Source organism: Prinia subflava, unplaced genomic scaffold, assembly GCF_021018805.1.
Source record: "Prinia subflava isolate CZ2003 ecotype Zambia unplaced genomic scaffold, Cam_Psub_1.2 scaffold_47_NEW, whole genome shotgun sequence".
Taxonomy (NCBI): Eukaryota; Metazoa; Chordata; class Aves; order Passeriformes; family Cisticolidae; genus Prinia; species Prinia subflava.
The window spans coordinates 429,697-451,456 of NW_026961001.1; the positions used below are offsets into that span (position 1 = coordinate 429,697).

Sequence of the window (21,760 nt, forward strand, 5' to 3'; positions counted from 1 at the left end):
TGGCTATATGCCAGCTCATTTGCATATTCTGTCTGTGGGGCAGCCATTCTGTGAGGTATGGGTAGCTGGCAGGGCCACTCTTAGGCCACATGGAGAGCAGAGCAGAGATGGTGGGAGCAGCAGGCGGTTTCCCGACGGAAAAACAAGAGGAGGGGGCTTTGGGGAGGATCAACATCACACAGGGGAACAGGAGGGTACACAGGGTGAGTACAAAAAACAGTAACACATGAGAGAGCAAAGGGAGCACAAACGAATACAATGAATACATTGGACTGCAACATACAAACACGTAGGTGAACACGGCCTACACAGATGAATGCAATGGATACAATAAACGGTAACTTGTAGGAGGGCAGGGGGTACATAAATGAATCCTTGGGGTAGAAGTAAGATACAGTAATTACAACTATTACACAACATTGAGAATAACAGTTGGTAACAGAACGAGACAACATGGGAGAACTAACATCAAGGTGGGGCCTTCATAACCTCTATTTCTTACAACACGGCCACAGGCCCAGGGGGCCTCCGGGTCGGCCTCGAGGGCGGCCAGGGCCTGGTGGAGGGGGGGACATCGTGGTGGGAGGTGACACCACGGTGGCGCAGGATGTTCTGGACCTGCCAGGTGAATGTCCTCAGGTCTGCGTGCAGGGACCTTGGGTACAGGAGCAGCCATGCGCACCTCGGTGCTGCTGTCAAGGTGGCCACCAGCGTGCCGAGGGCAGCCACCACGGCCACCTGCGCCTTCAACACCTGGGGAGGGGACAGGGGAGGTGGCAGGGACCTCGCGGCACTTGTGGCCTCCTGGGATGGCCCCTGTGCCCTCCCGGGGTCCCCTCTGTCCCCTCTCTGGCAGGCTCAGTTTTCCCCTCTGTCCCTTGCCATCCCCTCTGCCACCCTCCTGCCACAGCCGGCTGTCCCACCCGTCCCCTCCTGCCACCCCCCGCTGTCCCACCCACCCGCTACCCTCGGTCCCCTCGCCCCCTGCCACCCTCCTCATCTTCTCTGTTACCCCGTGTCACCCCCCTGCTGCCCCCCTCGCCCGCCACGCTCGGTCCCCTCCACCCCTCTGTCACCTCCCCCCTTCCTCCCATGCCCCCCTGTCCCCTTTGCGACCCCCTGTCCCCTACCGCCACCCCGCGCCGGAGTCGTTGCCCCTCGCGGGGCTCCACGGCCGCAGGGGACGCCTCGGGGACTTCGCTTGGAGGCGAACGCGAGCGGAGCCGCACTCGGAGACAACGCGGAAATGTCGCGGGGCGGACCGAGGTGAGGAAACGGCGCGGGCACAACCCGGACCCGCCAGTGACGTCCTCGGCCACCCCACCCCCAGGGGGTCCCGGTGAGTGGGGGGAGTCCCATAGATTGGGGGGGTGAGGTCCCATGGGTGGGGGAGGGGCTGTGAGTGGGGGGTCCTGGCGCACCGGGGGAGGGGCTCATGGATCGGGGGAGCCCAGCGCTTTGGGGGGGCCGGTGAAGGGGGGCAGTGAATCGGAGGTCCCGGTGCGTGGGCGGGGGAGGGCGGTAAATTGGGGGAGGTCCCTGGTGATAACGGGGGGCCCGGATGATAAACCAGGGAAGGGGGACTGGGCCGAGCCCCAAGGGAGCCCCCCCCAGGGCTGGGGCCCCTCCTGTGCCCCCCCAGTTCCGGCGCTGTACCCGGGGGATGAAAGCGGAGGGGCAGAACCCCACGGGATGGGTGGGGGTCCCAACTCACTAGGGTTTGGTTTGTTATTCCCAACTCTGGGGAAAAACGACTTTGGGAGTTTTCTCCCAGAAATCTCAGCCCTCTTGCAATCAGCCCAAGCGGGCTGGAGTTTTCCCTTTTTGGGGGAAATCAAAGCCCTGCACGGATGCTCCGAATTAGGGCTAGGAGCAGTGACGGCTTTGCTCGGAGCCGGTGGCAGCGAACGCGCAGCGCTGGGAAAGGCAGACCGGGAGGTGCGGAGAACTTTGTTGGTGTTTGCAGCTCGATGCCGCCTCGGGCCCGGGCCCGTGCCAGGGCTGTTCCTCATCTCCGCCTTTCCCCTCACACAGCCCGGGGGGCGCTGAGAGCGCGGGCCGAGGCTGGGCCGTGTGCAGAGCCCGGGGCTGGCTGTGTGCGATTGGCTGATTGTGGCGTCAGTCGTGGTTGTGCGGCGCTGATTGGGCAGAGCGGGGAGCAGGCCGGGGCCGGGCCCGCCCCCCGGTGGGCCGTGTGGCAGCAGAGGCGCCATTGGCGGAGCGCGTGTGCGGGCCCGGGAGCGGCGGCAGCGGCCGGAGCCCGGTGAGGCGGCGGCGGAGCTCGGAGGCGGCCCCAGCGCAGCGTCCGGGGACGGGGCAGCCGCTTCTGTCCCACCCACACGAACCGGGACGAGCCAGCGCTGCTCAGGCCCCGGCGGGAAGGAGAGCGCGGGCAGCCGCTCCCGCAGCGCCCTCAGGCCACGGCCAACACGGCGCCCACACGGCACAAGGAAGCCGCCACAGCCCCCTGCCGCCCCCTCCGCCCGCAGCCATGGCCCAGCCCCGCCAGAAGCCAGCGCGGCTCCCACCTGCGCTGGGGCCGCCTCCGAGCTCCGCCGCCGCCCCAGCAGTGGTTCCCGGTCACCCCCGGGATGTTCCAAATCGCTCCCAGTATGATCCCAGTTTCCCCCAACATGGTCCCAGTAGCTCCCAGTCATCCCCTGTGCAGCCCTGTTCAGTCTCAGTCACTCCGGGTGAGAGTTCAGCGTGGCCCCAGTCAGTTCCAGTATGAACCCAGTCACACTTTTCTATGGTGCCATTTGCACCCACTGTAGTCCCAGTTGCTCCCAGTGCAAGTCCAGTCAACCCCAGTATGATCCCAGTAACCTCCAGGCACTCCCAGTATGAGTTCAGTTTGATCCCAATCACCCCCAGTATGAATCCAGTAACTCCCAGATCCTCCCAGTATTATTCCAGCCACTCCAGGTCAGTCCCAGTATGATCCCAGTATGATCCCAGCATGGGCCCAGCAGCTCCCAGTATGATCCCAGTTGCCCCCTGCATTATTCCAGTTTCTCCTATTCACCCCTATTCACCTATTCACCCCTACCATGGATCTGGTCACTCCCAGTATTATTCCAGTCAGTCCCAGGATGATCCAAACCACTCCCAGCCTCTCGCAGTACACCTCAGTTGTCCCCAGCATGCTCCCAGTAGCCCTCAGTGTGGTCCCAGTATATTCCAGTATGATCTCTGGTGCCCCAGTTCTGCTCCCAGTGGGGTCTTTTCCCAGTCTGTCCCATTCCCTTACCGGCAGCCTCCACCCTTTCTCGGATTCTGCTCCCGCTGCCCCATTCCCAGGCACTGGGACCCCCCTGCACCCCCTTATCCCCCACTGACACCCCCCTGCACCCCCTTTCCCGGGTATCCTCCTCTTCCAGCCCCTGCATCCCCTGTTTCCTTCACCCGGGGACCCCCAGACCCCCATTCCCGGCCAGCCCGGGGCACCGCACCCCCAGGCCTCCCTTTCCCGGGAAACTCGAGCTGGGCACGGGGCTCTGCAGCCGCTCGGGGAGTGATGAGCACCCAAGGAAAGGGAGAGGAGAGAGAGAGAGCAGGAGATTGGGAATCAGGGATCGCAGTCCCAGCGCCCAGTCCTGCTCCGCCGGGGGTGGGAGCCGCACCCGCAGGAAAAATTGGATCCGCTGCTCCCGGTGCTTCCTGGGCTTTGGGCCGAACCCAGCGGGTTCCGGGCAGAGTTTGAGCGCAGGGCCCGGGAGTTCAGCACAGCCCGGCCCGGGGGTCCCAGATGGATCCCTGAGGGATCCGGGGGGGTTCCAGAAGGGGGATCCAGGTGAGTGCCCTGGAATTCCCCTTTTCCCCTCCTCCCTGCTCCCTCGGGCACTTTCGCTTTCTGCACGGCAGCTGCGAGCGGGGACGGCTGCGATGGCTCCAGCGCTGGGGGTGGGGGTGCTCCTGGGGCTCCTGGGGGAGCCGGGGGGCGCGACGAGAGGTGAGTGGGACCCCCCCAAAACCGAGACCCCCTGAACTTCCATTACCGGGCACCCCCCAGAACCTGCTTTTCTGGGCAGGGAAACCCCACTGAACCCCCATCTTGGGTCCCGTGATCTTCGTGCATCCCCTTCTCCAGCACCGGCAACGCCTGTACCCCCTCATCTGGCACCGGGACCCCTCTGCACCCCCATAAGTGGTCTGTGACCCTCCTGCACCCCCTTTTCGAGCATCCCACTTTTTCCAGACCCCAAATCCACCCTTTGCCCTTATCTTTGGATCCCCCAGATCTCCCAGTTTTCCGTGTCGCCCCCGTTTTCCACTCCCGCCGCTTCCCGAAACGGCCCCCCGGGCTGTGTGAGGGGAAAGGCGGAGATGAGGAACAGCCCTGGCCCGGGCCCGGGCCCGAGGCGGCATCGAGCTGCAAACACCAACAAAGTTCTCCGCACCTCCCGGCCCGCCTTTCCCAGCGCTGCGTGTTCGCTGCCACCGGCTCCGAGCAAAGCCGTCACTGCTCCTAGCCCTAATTCGGAGCATCCGTGCAGGGCTTTGATTTCCCCCAAGAAGGGAAAGAACAAACCAAACCAACGTGAGGTGGGGGCCCCTCACCCATCCCGGGGGTTTGGCCCCCTCCTCTTTCACCCCTCGGGAACAGCGCCGGGACTGGGGGGCCCCGAGCGGGACTGGGGGGGGCACAGGGGGTCCCCAACACCGGGGGGCTCCCTTGGGGCTCGGTCCTGTCTCTCTCCCTTCTGTTATCAGCCGGGACCCCCCCGTTATCACCAGGGACCCCCCCCGAATTTACCGGGGCCTCCCCACGCACTAGGAGCCCCCCATTCACTGCCCCCCCCTTCACTGATGCCCCCAAAGTGCTGGGACTCGCCCTATTCCATGAGCTCCCCCAGTGCGGCAAGACCCTCCCCCCCTCACTGCCCCTCCCCCACCCATGGGACCCCCTCAGTGCGCCCCCCCTTGGCACTCCCCCGGTCCCCCCCATTGATTGAACGCCCCGAGCCCCGAGCCCCTCGGACCCCCGGCCCGCGTTGGGCCCTGCCCGGGCTGGGCTGGCTCCACCCCCCGGGGCCGCCGCTGCGCCGTGCCTGTCAATCCACGCCGATCGGCTTTGTAGCCGCGCCTGTAGAGGGCGTGGCCGCTTGGGGCGGCCAATGGAAAGCCACGTGGTGGAGAGGGGGCGGGGTTTACAAAAGGCCCGGACATGGGGCGTTGGGAAAGGAGGCGGGGCCGAGGAGCGGTGGCCAATGGGGGAGGAGGGGGCGTGGTCTGGGTGTGGCAGGAAAGGGCGGGGAAGGAATGGGGCGTGGCAAAGGGGCGGGGCCATCAATGGGGCTTGGGAACGAGAGACAGAAGGAGCCTTTGGGGACATCCGAGGGGGGGTTGCGGACAACGGGGGTCCAAAATGCTCCCAAATACTTTTGGATCCAAAGGAATGAAATCCTGGATCCCGAGCAATCTGAAATTCCAGGTCCCAAATCCTGCTGGATCCTGAGGAATGATTCCAAATGCTCTCAAATCCCAGATCTTGGATCCCAAAAAAGCCCAGATCCCAAATGCTGCTGGATACCCCAGATCCAGTTCTCAAAGATCTCCAAACAATCCCAAATCCCAGACCCCAAATCCTGCTGGATCCCCAAAAACAATCCCAAAAACCCAATTCCAAATCAGGGGAAATCAGAGCCCTGAGGAGATCAGTGGAGTCCTGAGGGGTAAAATGGGTCCTGAAAGGATAAATGAGGACTCTGAGGGGTCAAGTGGGGTTCTGAAAAATGAACGGGGATAAATCAGGGTCCTGGCAGGGCAAACAGAGCCCTGGAGGATAAATCCGAGCTCCGAGTGGTTAAACCTGGCCACAAAGGGTCACTGAGGTCCTGGTAGGTGAATTCTGCTCCATGGGGGAGGATCAGGATGTGGGGCCCTCACTCCTCTGAGCCTCGATGCACTCGGCCCTCAGAGCTCCAGGATGGAGAACCCAAAACCCCCGGGGTCACCCCCCGCGGGCACCTGAGGGCATTTGGGGGATTTGGGGGGATTTTGAGGGGGTTTTGGTGAAGTTTGGGAACCTCTGGGGCCGTGGGTGTGGCCGGGACAGAAAAGGGAAGTGAAAAGTTCCGGAGTCTGTGGAGTTCAGAGGGGTGGGGAGGGGGAAAAGGGGAGGTGGGAGCTCCCAAATTCCTGGGGAGATTCAGGCGGAACCCCCCAAAATCTCACCTGGGTGCCTGGGAACCCCAAAACCTCCCTGGGGCCTCATCTGGGACACCTAGGAAACCCTAAATCCTTGGGAATACTCATTTGGGACCCCCAAACTTCACCTGGGACCCCCAAAACTCACCTGGGACCCCTCAAACCCCACTTGAGACCCCCATAACCCCACCTAGGACACCCCAAAATCTCCTCAGGACCCCCTAAAACCCACCGAAACCTCATCTGAACTCTCAAACCTCACATAGAACACCCCAAAACCCTTCCAGGTCCCCTCTGAAACCCTCCTAGGGCCCCCAGAGCCCCCTCAGGATCCACAAAACTTCACCTGGAACCCCCCTCTCCCCCCAAAATATCACCTGAGACCCCAGAACCCCACGTGGGATCCCAAACCCCCTCTGGGGGTGGCATTGTCACTGCCAGGACACAGGGACACCCCAGGGGACCTTGGGGACACCCCCGGGTCTTTCCCTGGGGGACACTGGGGCCACCCTGATGTCCCCTGTTGCATTTTGGGTCACCACGGTGTCCCCAATGTCCCCGCAGTGTCATCGGGGGGACCCTTGGGCCTTGTTGGGGACACTCAGGGGACATTGTGGGCACTCAGGTGGCCTTGCAGGTGGGAGAGCGGGGCTGGGATGGTGACATCACCTCTTCCTGGGTGAAGAGTCCCGGCGCGGAAGGGCAGGAGGGGATAGGGGGACGCAGGGGATGGCAGGAGGGCCAGGGGGTTGCAGAGGGAACAGGAGGGTGTGGGACGAAGGGAGGAGGTGACAGAGGGGTGGAGGGGAGAACAGCGAGGATGGCAGAGGGGACAGCGGGGGGTGGCAGAGAGGACAAGAGGCTGACAAAGGGACAGAGGGGACAGCTGAGCCCTCCAGGGATGGGACAAAGGGGACCCTGGGAGGGCACGGGGGCTACCCCAGGAGGCCACAAGTGCCACCTCACCTGTCCCCTCCCCAGGCACTGAAGGAGCTGGTGAGGATGGTGGCCACCCTGGGCGAGCTGGCGGCCATTGTGGCCAGGCTGGACTGGGACATGTCCTCACGGTCCCTGCATGCAGCATTGAGGAAATTCACCTGGCAGCTCTGGGACACCCTGGACCAGGGTGCTGTCACCTCCCTGAGCCAGCGCGGTGTCATACCCCTGAGCCAGGCCCTGGCTGCCCTCGGGGCCACCCCAGGGGCCACCTGGGCCAATGTGAGAGCTGCGGCCAGAGCCTGGTGGGAGTCGGTGAATGCGCTCGTGAAGAGCCTGGACCAGCTGGCTGGGGAGGTCCTGAAGCTCTTCAGAGCCTTGGAGGACAAGGACCCTGCCAAGATCACCAACCCCATCTGGGACCCTCAGGACAAGACTGCTGGCTGTGGAACAGCTGGGGACAACCTGGTGGCCACAGCCCAGCAGGCGCCAGTGGCCCAGGCCTCGGTGATGGCCACCAAGGCAACGGAAGAGGCTGTGTTGGCCACCAGCCTAGTGGGGGTGGCCACCAGGAGGGGACAGTGGAGGGAGGAGGCCCTGGGGCTGCTGAGGCACTTGAAGGTTGTGTGTGAGGAAGCCAGGGGGCTCACCTGAGAGCTACAGTGCCAGCTTGGGCACCTTGACTTAGTCCTGGAGCTGGAACAGAAGGCGTCCCCCGATGTCCTCCAGGACTTCGTGACCACAGTGGCCAAGGCCAAGTGGCTGTCTGAGGCCAGTGCCCGCCTGGCCATGCGTCACCTGTTGGTGACACTTGGGGACATCCACAACCTCCTCTTGAGTCCCAATGGTGGCTACGGTGGCCGTGGTGGCCCCCTTAGCCCAAATGGCCCTGGTGGCCTCTCAATGGCCAAGCGGTGCCGAGAAGCCACCGAGGACACCCTGAGGCCCTGCACAAAACAGTGCCACCACATGGGGACACCAATGATGGCAGCTCAATCCCAGGAACACCTGAACAACCTGAAGGGACCTGGGGAAAACCCGAGCCAGGAGCAGTTTGTGACATTGTCAGACAGCTTCCAAGGGACCCCGACTTATTACCCCCAGGGACACGATGTGAACTGGCAACTTCCAAATTGATACGTTTTTTAAACAACTCCTGCCATGAATGCATTCCCATAGGAGTTACTGGTATTTCACAACAAAGACAAGACTTTCTAATTATAGGCAAGGACAGTAATAAAACTCTTGGACTTTCCATTCTTCCAGCTGTGGTTTCAGCAAATTGTAATGAAGAGCTGAGGGTTTTAGCTCTTCCTTACCATGTTCCAATGGTAATTCAACCCAAAACACCAATAGCTATTGCTATTGCATTGCCAGTGAATACAAATAAGCGATCTGGATACCCAGAAATGCCTTTTAAAAGCTCTAACCCTCATGGCCGTTGGATAAAACATATCACCAGTGCACCGCCAGAGCAGACCTGCAGTCTGACACACCGTGGTAAAACAGTTCGCGTTACAGGCAAGCTGGACACAGGGTCAGATGTCACTGTGATTTCTTATGAGTTTTGGCCGAGGGATTGGAATCTGGTGGAACCTGACCATGCTCTCACAGGGATTGGAGGAGGTACACGGAGTATGCAAAGTGAATCCATGATTACTGTCACAGGTCCTGAGGGAAAGACAGCGACTGTCCGTCCCTACATGGTGAAGAAGCGCATCACACTATGGGGGAGAGACACGATGTCCCAGTGGAGAGCAAAGATGGAAATGGATTCTAATGGAAACAACAGGGATGCTTGCCACTCATTATTAGGTTATCATTATTATCATTATTAGGTTATCATTATTAGGTTATCATTATTAGGTCATGGTGGAAAACCAACCGGCTCATTTGGATAGATCTATGGCCTCTTGAACAGAAAAAAAATTGGTAAGTGAACAAGTCAAAAAATTAGTGAGCAAACAGCTACAAAAAGGCCACACCAAACCTGGAAATAGTCCTCGGAATTCCCCAGAATTTGTTGTTTACCAGAACACTTCTCTGATTCCTGGAGACTGCTTTATGACTTGAGGAAGATCAACAAAATGATAGAAGACATGAGGCATTTACAACCTGGACTTCCTTTTCTTTCCAAGAGACTGACCTCTTGCTGTCATCCACTTAAAAGATTGTTTTTTCAACATTCCACTGCATTCAGAGGATGCTCCTCAATTTGCCTTTTCAGTTCCAGCCATCAGTAGAGGAGAATCACTGCAAAGGTACCACTGGATGGTTTTGTCGCAAGAGATGAAAAGGACCTGCAGCTGGCCCTGACATTGCCAAACCCGAGAACGGCCCCGCGCCCGGTCCCCACAAACCTGTGAGGGGTCCCTTCCATCCTGCCAGTGACTTAACTAGGCTCTCAGAGGCCCCCCCAGTGCTGCAAGCAGGCTCCCTGCTCTGAACAGCAGCCCCACAAATGAAAGGTGTTTGAACACTGCAGGAATTTAGACAATTTCCTGCAGCGCTATTGCGCATGTGCAGCACAGCTGCCCTCACAGGAAAATGGCGGCTCCTTGCAAAATTCTTCTGTACAACAAAATGGCCGCTCCCTGTGTTTTTCCGTACAACAAGATGGTGGCGCCCCATATGGAGCATGCGCACTGCCGCCAGCGCCATTTTGTAACCACCGAGACTCACATCCTCCACCCACGGCGCCATCTCTGGCCCCCGCACGCACTGCAGGGTCGGGCGGCCCCGGAACACCGGCGGCGGAGGTGCCGCGACTGCGAGCGGCTTCAAGGGATCGCGGCACCGGGCTGCCACCGGAGGGGTCCCTGCGCCCCCACAGCAGGAACTGCCTGCCGTGAGGGCAGGCGACCCTGGAGCACGGCCAAAGAGGCTTTCAGCACCCCCACCATCGGCATAGTCCTGCCATGGGGAGCAGCCCTATCGAGGTTCAGGCTTCTTTTCAGCCTCTGCCAGTGCCGGGATTGGAGCACAGAAGACACAGTTTTAGTATTTGGACTCAGGATTTTATTAATTCTTACCTACATTACAGCCTCACAAGCCGTGAGTTCTGCACACTAACTAGCTAAGCACAAAATGGACAGTCTCTTTCTATCTCTACCTGCTCTTTTCAAGGACAAATCATCCAATTAAAAAGTGACACTCAAATGATTTCTATTTTTGACCCAAAGACCCTTCACCCATGGTCCGCAATGCAGACTTTATTACCCAATCAAAGAAACCGCCCAAACCCATGGAGAAGAAGGTGGAGAAGAAGGGGCAAAATGACAACCGATCCAAATCCTCCATCCTGCTCTCTCTCTGTATCACTATATACTAAAACCCCAAACTCTGATTTTTCCACTCTGTGTTACAGCACACCTCCAATTCAAACTACACCCCTGTGATGTCAGTGCTATCACCCATTTTTGGAAGCCTGTTCCAAGGCCTCAGGTCAAACGCAGTGCTTCCCTGGGGGTCAGTGCCCATCAGCACAGAGAGTCCAAAATTCTCAGCATCCAGAGATCCTACACACCCTGAAATCAGAATGAGACAATCACAACCCCCTGATGTCACAACACCTAAAAATCCCCCAGGCCCCGCTTCTGCCCCCTCAGTCTCACATCCCTCAGGTGCTGCAAAGAGAGGGGGGAGCGGGGGGCACCGGGATGATGAGAGGCTCCTCGCCATGCCACCATCTACAGCAATAAAGCAAGGAACATCAGAGCCACATCTCACATTTGTAGATCGCCCAACAGATGTGACAGAGAAACAATGCAAGGATGACCTGGCACGTCTTTAGCTGCTTCCAAATTTTGCCTTTGTCAATGTTAACGAGGAATGCAAACGAATAATTAGAGCCTTGCCTGACCCACAGCCTGCCTTACTTCTAATGATCCAGGTTTGTAGAGAAAAGGAGATCTGACAGTATATTACAAAACCCATTGGTGCTTTTAAATTATGTTGTTTTAAGTTCTGTTAAGTTTAGGCCCCTGTTAAGCTTAGATTAATTTTGAGTTCTGTTAAGTTTTGTAAGGTTTAAGTGATATTAGGTTTATATTCTATTAATTTAAAGTTCTGTTACATGGAAGTTTTATTAAGCTAATACAATTTGAGACTCTTTTTGCCAAAATTTATCCATATCAAGTTTAAGTTTTGTTCAATTTAAAAATTATCCTAGGTTTTGTGAAAATATGCTTATCTAATTAGCAAAGTTTAGTTATTTTCTCTTAGAGATAAGACTGAAACAGCTGTGATGAGACACTGATGAACACCTGTCTGTGGATGGAAGAAGATACACTTAGTTGGACCCTTGATTTCCTGAAAGGTTTTATTATTCATTACAATCTCTGCTGTTTTATCTTCCGTAGATAACACAGAAAAGTCATGGCAATTCTACATCGAGGCTGTTATTGGTTGTGAGCTGTTTTGGTGTTTTTCTGTGTTTTATCTCAAGGTCATAAGTACATGACTCTTTAGAAATGGGTTATCTCAAGTTCCTAAGATGATTGGTGCTGATCAGTTGATTACATCATGTGAATTTGTTAATTTTCTGTATTTATAACTGACTTCTCATATGCTGTAACATTTCTAATTATCAAAAAGACACATGTCATTTTGAAATCCTTCTTTTTTATTTTCTAACTGCTTAAGCATTTCATAACTTCTACTGTTAAGATCTTTGTTTTAGAAATGTATTTAGGGACCTCACTCCAGTTTAGAGCCTGAGCCCTGGCCAGGCCCTGACTCTACCTGGATGGATGTTTTGCCAACAAGCCCAGATGTTTTCTGCATCAAAACTAGATTCAAGTCACTTTGACTTGGCAATTTGACCCTATAAAATGACAGCCAGACCGATCTTTGGAGTGGACCTGAGCACCTTACCTGGGAAAGGATGTCTGAGTCCCCACTGGAAAGAGATTTGTCAGCTTTTTGCAGACTCTGGGGTGATGGTACAGTCTTTTAGTGTTTAATAATCATCCAACTTCACGTGTCTTATCGTTAACAGTCATTATGCCTGTCATCTGAAATAATCTTAGTTGTTGTACCTGAATTTTCCTGATTGCTGTCAGTTCTTAACAAGAGCCGTGCATTTTTCATCAGAGTACCTGTGCACTTACGTAATGTTTCATATTTCCACAGATCAAGCTAAAGCAATCGTAAATATGATTAATGTCACGATCCAAGCAGGAATCGTGATAGGTTCGTGTGATCTCAGAGTGCAAAAAGTACTCGAGTGACATGGGTTTTGTGGTGGTGTGGTTGTTAGGTTTTTCCCATTTACTGTATGTTTTTCCCTTTTGAACCCCCCAGAGAGAGCAGGACTGTGAGAGAAGGAAAGGCAAGTGATCTGAAGGAATGGGATAAGGAAAAGAAGGTCAGAAGAGAGAGACGATTTGGTGAAAGATTTAAGAAAGAAGGAGAGGGTGCTGAAAGAGGGATACAAGAGAGAGAGTTCTGAGGCAGAGAAAAGATGAAAGACATAGGAGTGGTTTACCAAGTGGTGTGGATTTAGAAGTGTAATAGTTGGGAAAATTTTAAAATGATGGGTTCTATATTGTATGTTCTTTGTACTCCCTCCCCTAATTGTTATGCATGAGTTGTTACATCCTCCCTACAAGTCCCTATTTTTAGCTCCTCTTAGTTACATGTAACTTTACCCCCTTTTCCCGCGGTTGTGTTACCCCTCCCCTCGTTCCCAATTGGCCCGAAGGTTGCAACTCCTCCCATTGTCTCCCTAGTGATATTTTCTGATTTGATACCACAAAGAGGGAACTCCCATTTCTCCTCCCCTTCCCCAGGGTTTTATAAGCTGTTGCACTCCTTTGTTCGGGGCTCAGCTCAGCTCTGCTCAGTCTAGCCCTTAGTTGCTGTTGATGAAGTAAAGTTTCTGTTCGACTGTTGACTGACTGAGCCCTCCTTTCTTGCACTCCGCTCCGTCGCTTGGGACATCTAGCTGGTGTGCAGGCTTCTCCCAGGCAAAAGAACCTGCGGAGTTGACCTCTCCGATCGCTGCGAGGGGCGACTCTTCTAACACTTGCTCCGGTGCCTGGGCTGGCACGGGGTGAGGCCGAGGGGCTTCAAAATCAGCACCGCGACAAGTGGCTGGCGCCCAACGTGGGGCCCTGAGGTGAAGCCTCGAGTCTCCGAGGAGGCTCTTGTCTTCCCTCTTTGTGGCCCCCGGAAGGATTGGCGGTACCCGCACCAGGTGTGGGTACCGGGACGTACAGATCCAGGGCAGTCCCACCACCGCGAGTCGAGCAGCCTCTTCGGAGGAGCGCTCCTCGCGGGCTCAAGAGGCAGCTTCATCGATCGCACTCACGGTGGAGTCTCTTGGAAGCGGAGAAACCCCCGAGACCGTTGGTAAGCACCCTCCGTCAGGGGCACGCACATAGGACCCTCTCCTTTGGCCACGGGGGGAGGCTCCAACTGGGATCCCGTACGGGACTGGGGGGTGGACGGTTTTGTCCTCGCCTTCGGGTTGGTCGTGCCTGGGTGGTTTTTAGTTTCTTTTGTTCGAGTTTGGTTTCTTTGAGTGCTCCCGCCGGCTTTCGAGAGGTGCTCGGAGCGGGGAGAGAGAGTGTCGCTTTCGGGGACGCTAGACGTGCCGCACGCCGGTGGGGGAAGTGGCTTTAGGGAGTGCAAGTTTGCCGGTTTTTAAGTTGCGGCATTTTCTGAGTTTCGTTTGAGTTTTGTTATACCGGTCTTGGGTGAGGGTGGTTTTATTACAACTGCGAGATGGGTGCCTCGCTCTCCACCACCCAGAAAGGAGTGTTTTATGTTTTAGTTCATATGTTGGAGGAGAACAAAGTTTCGTTCTCCCGAGGTTCATTGAAAAGGCTGGTCCGCTGGCTTTTTATGCAGTTTGGAAACACCTCAGAGGAGCTAGTTAGGAACCCCCGTTACTGGGAAGCGATTGAAGTTAAAGCAGCAAATTCGGCCAAATGTCCCCAGGATTTTATGTTTTTGATTGTTAAAATTAAGATGATTGTTAGCAGCTCCCATCTGCACAAGAAGCCATCGCGACCACCTGCCCCAGTTTCCCGATCCCCTTCTCCCTCCCCCCGTGTTCCCCAAAAAGGAATTCTGCGGAGAGCTGCAGACCATCGGTCTGCCAGCCCAAGCTCTCGGCAGAATTCCCGATCCCCCAGCCTCAGCAGTCTTGTCCGGACTGCTGAGGAATCCTCGAGTCGCCCTGGACAAGCGGCTCGGGGACCCTCTCCTTCCCCCAAATCTCCCAGTTGTAAACCCAAAGTTAGGTTTGATTTAAGTGCGTCACAGGAGCCACAAAATGGCGCCTGCGGCACACAAGATGGCGCCCGTTCGCGCCATTCCCCTACCCCTCCTCCCCGTCCTCCTCCCCCGAAACCCAACCCTTTCCTTGACTCAACCCCCTCATACCCGCCCAACCCATTTTACCAGCCCAACCCCTTTTACCCCACGGCCTCTCCTACACCCGCCCCCTTTTTCCCCTCCCCTGCTACGCCCATAGCCCCTCCTCCGACCCCTCCCTCTTACCCTTTAGCTCCTCCCTCGGTGGCAGCCCAAACCCCTCCCTCTTCCCACGCTGGCGCTCCACCCACCTCTGCCTCTCGCCCCGCCCCAAGGGCGGAACCAAGCACCTCTCCCCGCCCAGGAAGAAGGCCATTTTGTAATGAAATTTCCCACGCTGCCTCTTCCGGTTCCCATGGTCAGGGGCCGGAAGACACCAGTGTGGGAAACACGGAAGCATGTCTCTCAGCTGCACCAGTCACCTACCGTAGGACTCGCGAGGGTGGCGACCCAAAACCAAATTGGCAACCCTTTTCCCAAAGTGTGATTCGAGATCTATGCAAGGTGCACAAGGAGTTTGGAAGAGAGAGTCCCTACTTCCGCGGCCTTCTCCAGGCAGATTTGGCGGCTGCGACCGTTCTCCCCGCGGATTTAAAACAGTTGTTTTCGTGTCTCATGACACCAGCAGAATTTGAATTATGGCTTGCCGCTTTTAGGCAAGCCCTGCGGGAAGAACTGCCGCACCTGCCTTTCCCAGCAATCGACGAAGAGGGTAACCCCCTCTCTGTTGAATTGCTGGGGGGAGAGGGCGCTTTCGAGCCCCCTGAGATCCAGGCACACCTCATACCATCTATGGTGTTGCCAAAGATTCGTGACCTGGCCTGTAGGGCATTCTTTACCATGCAGCCTCGTGCACCCCTTCCTCCTTTTACCCAGATCAGACAGGGGGAAGCCGAATCCTTTGTAGACTTCGTAGACAAGATGTCCAGGGCTCTTGAGGTACAAGTTACTGATAGTGTAGCAAGGAAGGGAATTCTGGAGGAGATTGTTTTTACAAATGCTAACAACCTGTGCAAGCAGGCCATTCTTAGTCTCCCTCCAGAACCGCCCCGGACCCTACAAAGGATGCTGCAAGTCTGCCAGCAGAAGGTTCCCTTTCTAGCGCAGCACACAACTACCACCAAACAGGGAACCAAACAAGTGCACGCGGCAGAGGACGTGACCCCTCGTCCGCAGCCTCGCAAGCCAACACCGTCAAAGCCCGCGCCAGCACGTGGCGAATGCTATTTGTGCCACGAAAAAGGACACTTCGTCAGCCAGTGCCCATATAACCGACTGGCAAACCCACAACCTCAACAGGGGGGTTCCGACCCTTCTCAAAAAAACTAGGGGGAGAGTGCGGGCCCACCCGGCATGACGACCCCAACAGGGTGGGCAGTGCAGGGGAAAAGGCACATAGTGCCTTTGGGGGTCACCGGAGCATGACATTTTCACCAGACTGGACTTTCTCTCAGCCCTCAAAAGAGGGTGATTTCCCGGACGTGACATTTTCCCCTTTCTGTAAACCTTACAGGTTACAGCTCGCGCACAGTGTCCATTTGCGAGACTCAAATTGGTATCCAGTCCGCGTTGACTGTGCAGCATTTCAGGACTGGCCTTTCCACAAAAATGGTAAGTTCGTTGTGGTTGGAGATTGCAAACTCACTCCGCAGGACATTGAGGTGTACCCAGGAACCTATAAGGGTGACCCCAGGTATTTCAATGTCTGGCTGCGTTCGACTCATCCCCCAACATTCCATCCCAAGGGACAGGTGGTGGCTCAGGCCATCCCACACACCTCACCAGATCAGTATCAGGTGTATCCAGATGCGAGACCTCTTTCCATCAATACAGTGCACGTCATAACAGAAGAGAAACCTATTATACAGTGCACCATGTCCATTGGGGATGAGTCCATCAATAAGGGTTTGCTTTTTGACACGGGAGCGGATGTGACGATCATTCCCACCCGGGAGTGGCCGTCGCATTTGGCCTTGGAAGACGCGCCCGCGAATATTTCTGGAGTAGGAGGTTTTCAATTGGCAAGGAGATCATCGCACATGGTAAAATTCACAGGGCCGAAAGGACAATTGGCCTTTACACGTCCTTTCGTTTGCAAATACGAACGGCCCCTGCTTGGAAGGGAGCTCATGTCCCAATGGGGGATCACAATTAGTATTCCAGACCCCCCACAGGGTTTTTGCCTGGCGGTCACTGAGGAGCGCCCAATCCCCAAACTGAATTGGAAAACTGATAGTCCAGTATGGATTGATCAGTGGCCGCTGTCGAAAGAGAAATTAAAGGCGCTCGAGGAGCTCGTGGAAGAGCAGTTACAGAAGGGAAACATCGTGGAAACGAATTCCCCCTGGAACTCGCCCGTCTTTGTCATTCGCAAGAGTGACGGAAGGCGTTGGCGCCTCCTCCACGACCTCCGCCAAATTAATAATGTGATCGAAGACATGGGATCTCTTCAACCAGGGATGCCATCCCCTGCCATGTTGCCCCGAAATTGGAATCTGGCTGTCATCGATCTGAAAGACTGTTTCTTCCAAATTCCCCTACATCCAGATGACGCGCCGCGTTTTGCCTTCTCGGTACCCACCATCAACCGAGCGGCCCCAAGGAAGAGATATCACTGGAGGGTCCTTCCACAAGGCATGAAGAACTCCCCAGTGATGTGCCAGTTGTACATCTCTTCCTTGCTGCGTCCTGTGCGCGCAGCCGCGGGTGAGGCTATCATCCACCATTATATGGATGATATCCTCGTTTGCGCCCCAACAACAACTGAACTGGAAAAAACCCTCACCCGTGTGACAGATTTGTTAGTTGCTGCAGGGTTCGAACTCCAGGCAGAGAAGATTCAGCGGATGCCACTCTGGAAATACCTAGGGCTTGAAATTGGACGGCGGACCATTGTTCCGCAGAAATTAGACGTCCGGACGTCGGTCCGAACCCTTGCGGATGCCCATCAACTCTGCGATGAGTTGAATTGGCTGAGGCCCTGGCTGGGTCTTTCCACCGAAGACCTAGCGCCTCTTTTCAATTTATTGAAAGGGGGAGAGGAGCTCTGTTCTCCCAGGGTGCTCACCGCGGAGGCAAAGACAGCATTGGAGAAGGTGCAACAGGTGTTGTCATCACGCCAAGCGCACAGGTGTGACCCCAAGCTGCCCTTCAGCTTTGTGGTGTTGGGTAAGCTCCCACATCTTTATGGGGTCATCTTTCAGTGGGATTCGGCCATCACATCAGGTAAGCCGAAGCATGACACGCAGGGCCAAGGCAGGGGAGACCCATTGCTGATCATAGAATGGGTCTTTCTCAGCCATCATCGGCCCAAGAGACTGACGAAGCCACAAGAGATCATGGCTGAGCTGATCCGCAAAGCGCGTACGCGCATTTGCGAGTTGGCCGGATGTGATTTTGAGTGCATCCATCTCCCCATCAAATTGTCGTCGGGCCAAATTACGAAACCCATGTTGGAAACACTGCTCCAAAACAATGAAGCATTACAATTTGCTCTGGATTCTTTTACGGGTCAAATTTCAATTCACCGGCCGGCCCACAAATTATTCAATTCGAACCTAGATTTTAAATTGGCATTAAGAGGTGTCCAAAGCCGGAAACCACTCCAGGCCTTGACTGTTTTTACAGACGCGTCCGGGGCTTCTCACAGGTCAGTAATGACTTGGGAGGATCCCAAAACTCAGCAGTGGGACAGCGATGTTGAGATAGTTGAGGGGTCGCCTCAAGTCGCTGAGTTGGCCGCAGTCGTCAGGGCATTAGAAAAGTTTCCTGGACCGCTAAACATTGTTACCGACTCCGCTTATGTCGCGGGGGTAGTGTCCAGAGCTGATCAGGCCGTGTTGCAGCAAGTTTCCAACAACGCACTTTATGTGCAGCTCTCGAAACTGATAAAGCTGGTGTCCCACCGAGAGCATCCCTTTTACATGATGCACACAAGATCACACACTGATTTGCCAGGGTTTGTCGCGGAAGGCAACAGGAAAGCAGACGCTCTTGCTGCCCCTGTGACAAAGACCCCTTTGCCTGACATCTTCCAACAGGCACAGCTCAGTCATGCATTGTTCCACCAAAATGCACCGGCGCTGGTCCGCTGATTCCACATTACACGGCAGCAGGCCAGGGCAATCGTGGCTTCGTGTCCGTCATGCCAATCCCACTCTGTGCCGACTATGCACGCCGGAGTCAATCCCAGAGGACTGGGAAGCTGTGAGATCTGGCAGACCGATGTCACCCATGTGGCGGCATTTGGTAGACTCCAATACGTGCATGTGTCCGTTGACACGTTCTCCGGTGCAGTCTACGCCTCTGCGCACGCAGGGGAGAAGGCCTCACATGTCATCCATCACCTTATCCAGGCCTTCTCATTCATGGGCATCCCCAAGGGTATTAAAACGGATAACGGCCCTGCGTATGCTTCCAGGGAGCTTGCGGAGTTCCTGCAGCAATGGGGAGTTGAGCATAAGACAGGCATCCCTCACTCCCCCACAGGTCAGGCAATCGTTGAGAGGACCCATCAGAATATCAAACGGGTCCTCCAACAACAAAGACCAGTTCTGAAGGCTGAAATCCCTCCAATTAGATTGGCACGAGCACTTTATGTGCTAAATTTTCTAAATTGTAGCTATGAAAAGCCAGACCCGCCCGTTGTGCGGCATTTCAACAGCAACCGCGACTGGAACCTGAGCGAGCAGCACCCACCAGTAACAGTAAGGTTTCCAGAAACGGGAAAGGTGGAGGGTCCTCTTACCCTTTTGACGTGGGGACGTGGGTACGCCTGCGTCTCCACTGATGCGGGACCAAGGTGGATACCCTCCAGATGGGTAAAACCCTACATTGAGAAGAGAGCCAAATCCCGGGAAGAAGAGAAGCCACAAGTCGCCTCTGCGGCCTTCCGTCGTAAAAGGCGCAGTTCCGGTGACCCAGGGGAGGGAAGCCAGTCAGGAAATCGGGAAGATCCCTTTATTGATGATTTCCCCCTTGGTAATGATTTGTTCTCATAAGCTTCTGTTTAGATCCATCCACCCGTGAACGTCGCAATGGTCAGCTACGCAGCCATCCTCCTTGCCAGTCTCCTGCTCGTCGCCCAGGCGTGGATCGTCCCGCAACCGCAGGAGAACGTCTGGGCCCTCCTGGCAAAGTCACTCGGCCAGGACCACATCTGTTTGAATCAAGCAGGTGCCGCGAACCCGATGGCCTCCTGCCTGGTGGGGATCCCGTTTGAGGAAGCCGAAATGCCGGCTTCCCTCAGACACTTTGCCCACAAAATTAGACATTGGAAGAGGGGAAAATTGGCAGCATGGTTTAATTATTTCAACATTCTGGAAAAGTTAGATTCGGAGCCACAAGAATTGGAACTCTTAGGTTCGGCACGGGCAAGCTTTTGTTTCCATATCGTTAAGGGTGAACACAGGCTCAGTGACAAATACTTCAGACAATATAAGCCTCATTATCGGGAGTCAAGCTGGTGTAAAGTTTACACTAGAGGCCATCTTCCTGAGCCCGTGAGTAGTTTTGAAGCTGTCCTTGCCCAACCGAGGAAGCTTCCTAAGAGTGTGTTCTTAATCTGTGGCGACCATGCTTGGGCAGGAATCCCCTCTCACCTTTCCGGAGGCCCGTGCACCTTCGGGCGCCTCGGGTTGTTCACCCCCAACAAATCACAAATTCTAGATTGGCTCAAAGAAAACATGACAAATGGTGCACAGCATTTGGCCCCCCAAAAAAAGAGGGAAGATTACACCCTCAAAAAATTGGCCGATGATTGCGATGAGGAAATTATTCATTGGAGTAAATCGAAAGGCATCGCAATCACAGTGTTTGCACCGTGGGTTGCCATTGCCAAAACCCTCGGAGAATTGGGGCACCTTGAGTGTTGGGTAGCGAAACAATCGCGTTTAACTTCAAAGGCCCTGAGTAACCTCCTGGAAGATGAGCAAATAACCAGGCAGGCCACTTTGCAGAACAGAGCTGCAATCGATTACCTCTTGCTCCTCCACGGTCATTCGTGCGAGGAGTTTGAGGGGCTCTGCTGTTTTAACTTAACATCTAAGGCCAAGGGAACTCGCGAAGCACTCAAACAGTTGGAGGATATGATAGGAAACATCAAACAGGAGTATGGGGACTGGCTCAGCAACCTATTCAAGGGATGGGGGATTTCCGGGTGGACGGGATCGATTTTAAAAACCATTATGTTAATTGTACTTGTTCTGTTAGTAGCAGTTGCAAGCCTCGGGCTGATGAAAAGAATGTTAGTGAATTTGATTTCATCCTCCACATCCCCATCGAAGAAAGTAGAAGTCCACCGAATAGCTGTGGAAGAGGCCCCTGAGGTGTTCGAGGAGGCTGAAAGCTTCGTGGATGAAGATGAGCAGGCGGAACAGCTCGAGCTGACCGTAGACGAAGTGCACAGCCTCCCTCAGGAACAGTGGCCCACACAGCAGCAATGGTTCGCGGAAGCGTACCCGAAGTCCAAACATCTAGTGGACCCCCCTCAATTTGGACACTTGAAATAAGACTTCTACCGCCAAAAAATAAAAGAAAAGGGGGAGATGTGGTGGTGTGGTTGTTAGGTTTTTCCCATTTACTGTATGTTTTTCCCTTTTGAACCCCCCAGAGAGAGCAGGACTGTGAGAGAAGGAAAGGCAAGTGATCTGAAGGAATGGGATAAGGAAAAGAAGGTCAGAAGAGAGAGACGATTTGGTGAAAGATTTAAGAAAGAAGGAGAGGGTGCTGAAAGAGGGATACAAGAGAGGGAGTTCTGAGGCGGAGAAAAGATGAAAGACATAGGAGTGGTTTACCAAGTGGTGTGGATTTAGAAGTGTAATAGTTGGGAAAATTTTAAAATGATGGGTTCTATATTGTATGTTCTTTGTACTCCCTCCCCTAATTGTTATGCATGAGTTGTTACATCCTCCCTACAAGTCCCTATTTTTAGCTCCTCTTAGTTACATGTAACTTTACCCCCTTTTCCCGCGGTTGTGTTACCCCTCCCCTCGTTCCCAATTGGCCCGAAGGTTGCAACTCCTCCCATTGTCTCCCTAGTGATATTTTCTGATTTGATACCACAAAGAGGGAACTCCCATTTCTCCTCCCCTTCCCCAGGGTTTTATAAGCTGTTGCACTCCTTTGTTCGGGGCTCAGCTCAGCTCTGCTCAGTCTAGCCCTTAGTTGCTGTTGATGAAGTAAAGTTTCTGTTCGACTGTTGACTGACTGAGCCCTCCTTTCTTGCACTCCGCTCCGTCGCTTGGGACATCTAGCTGGTGTGCAGGCTTCTCCCAGGCAAAAGAACCTGCGGAGTTGACCTCTCCGATCGCTGCGAGGGGCAACTCCTCTAACACTTGCTCCGGTGCCTGGG

The 21,760-nt window shown here is 55.0% G+C and overlaps 1 protein-coding gene and 1 long non-coding RNA gene across 2 annotated transcripts in view; one reads left to right on the plus strand and one right to left on the minus strand.

Moving 5' to 3' along the window:
* LOC134565399 (zinc finger protein 239-like) overlaps positions 1-21,760 on the plus strand; it is a 56,813-nt gene that overhangs the window by 27,097 nt on the left and 7,956 nt on the right. The window lies entirely within an intron of this gene.
* Positions 245-1,338, minus strand: LOC134565413 (uncharacterized). The gene is made up of 2 exons (XR_010083900.1): positions 1,131-1,338; positions 245-753 (listed from the first exon to the last, which is right to left on the minus strand). It is a non-coding gene; the product is annotated as an uncharacterized LOC134565413 (long non-coding RNA).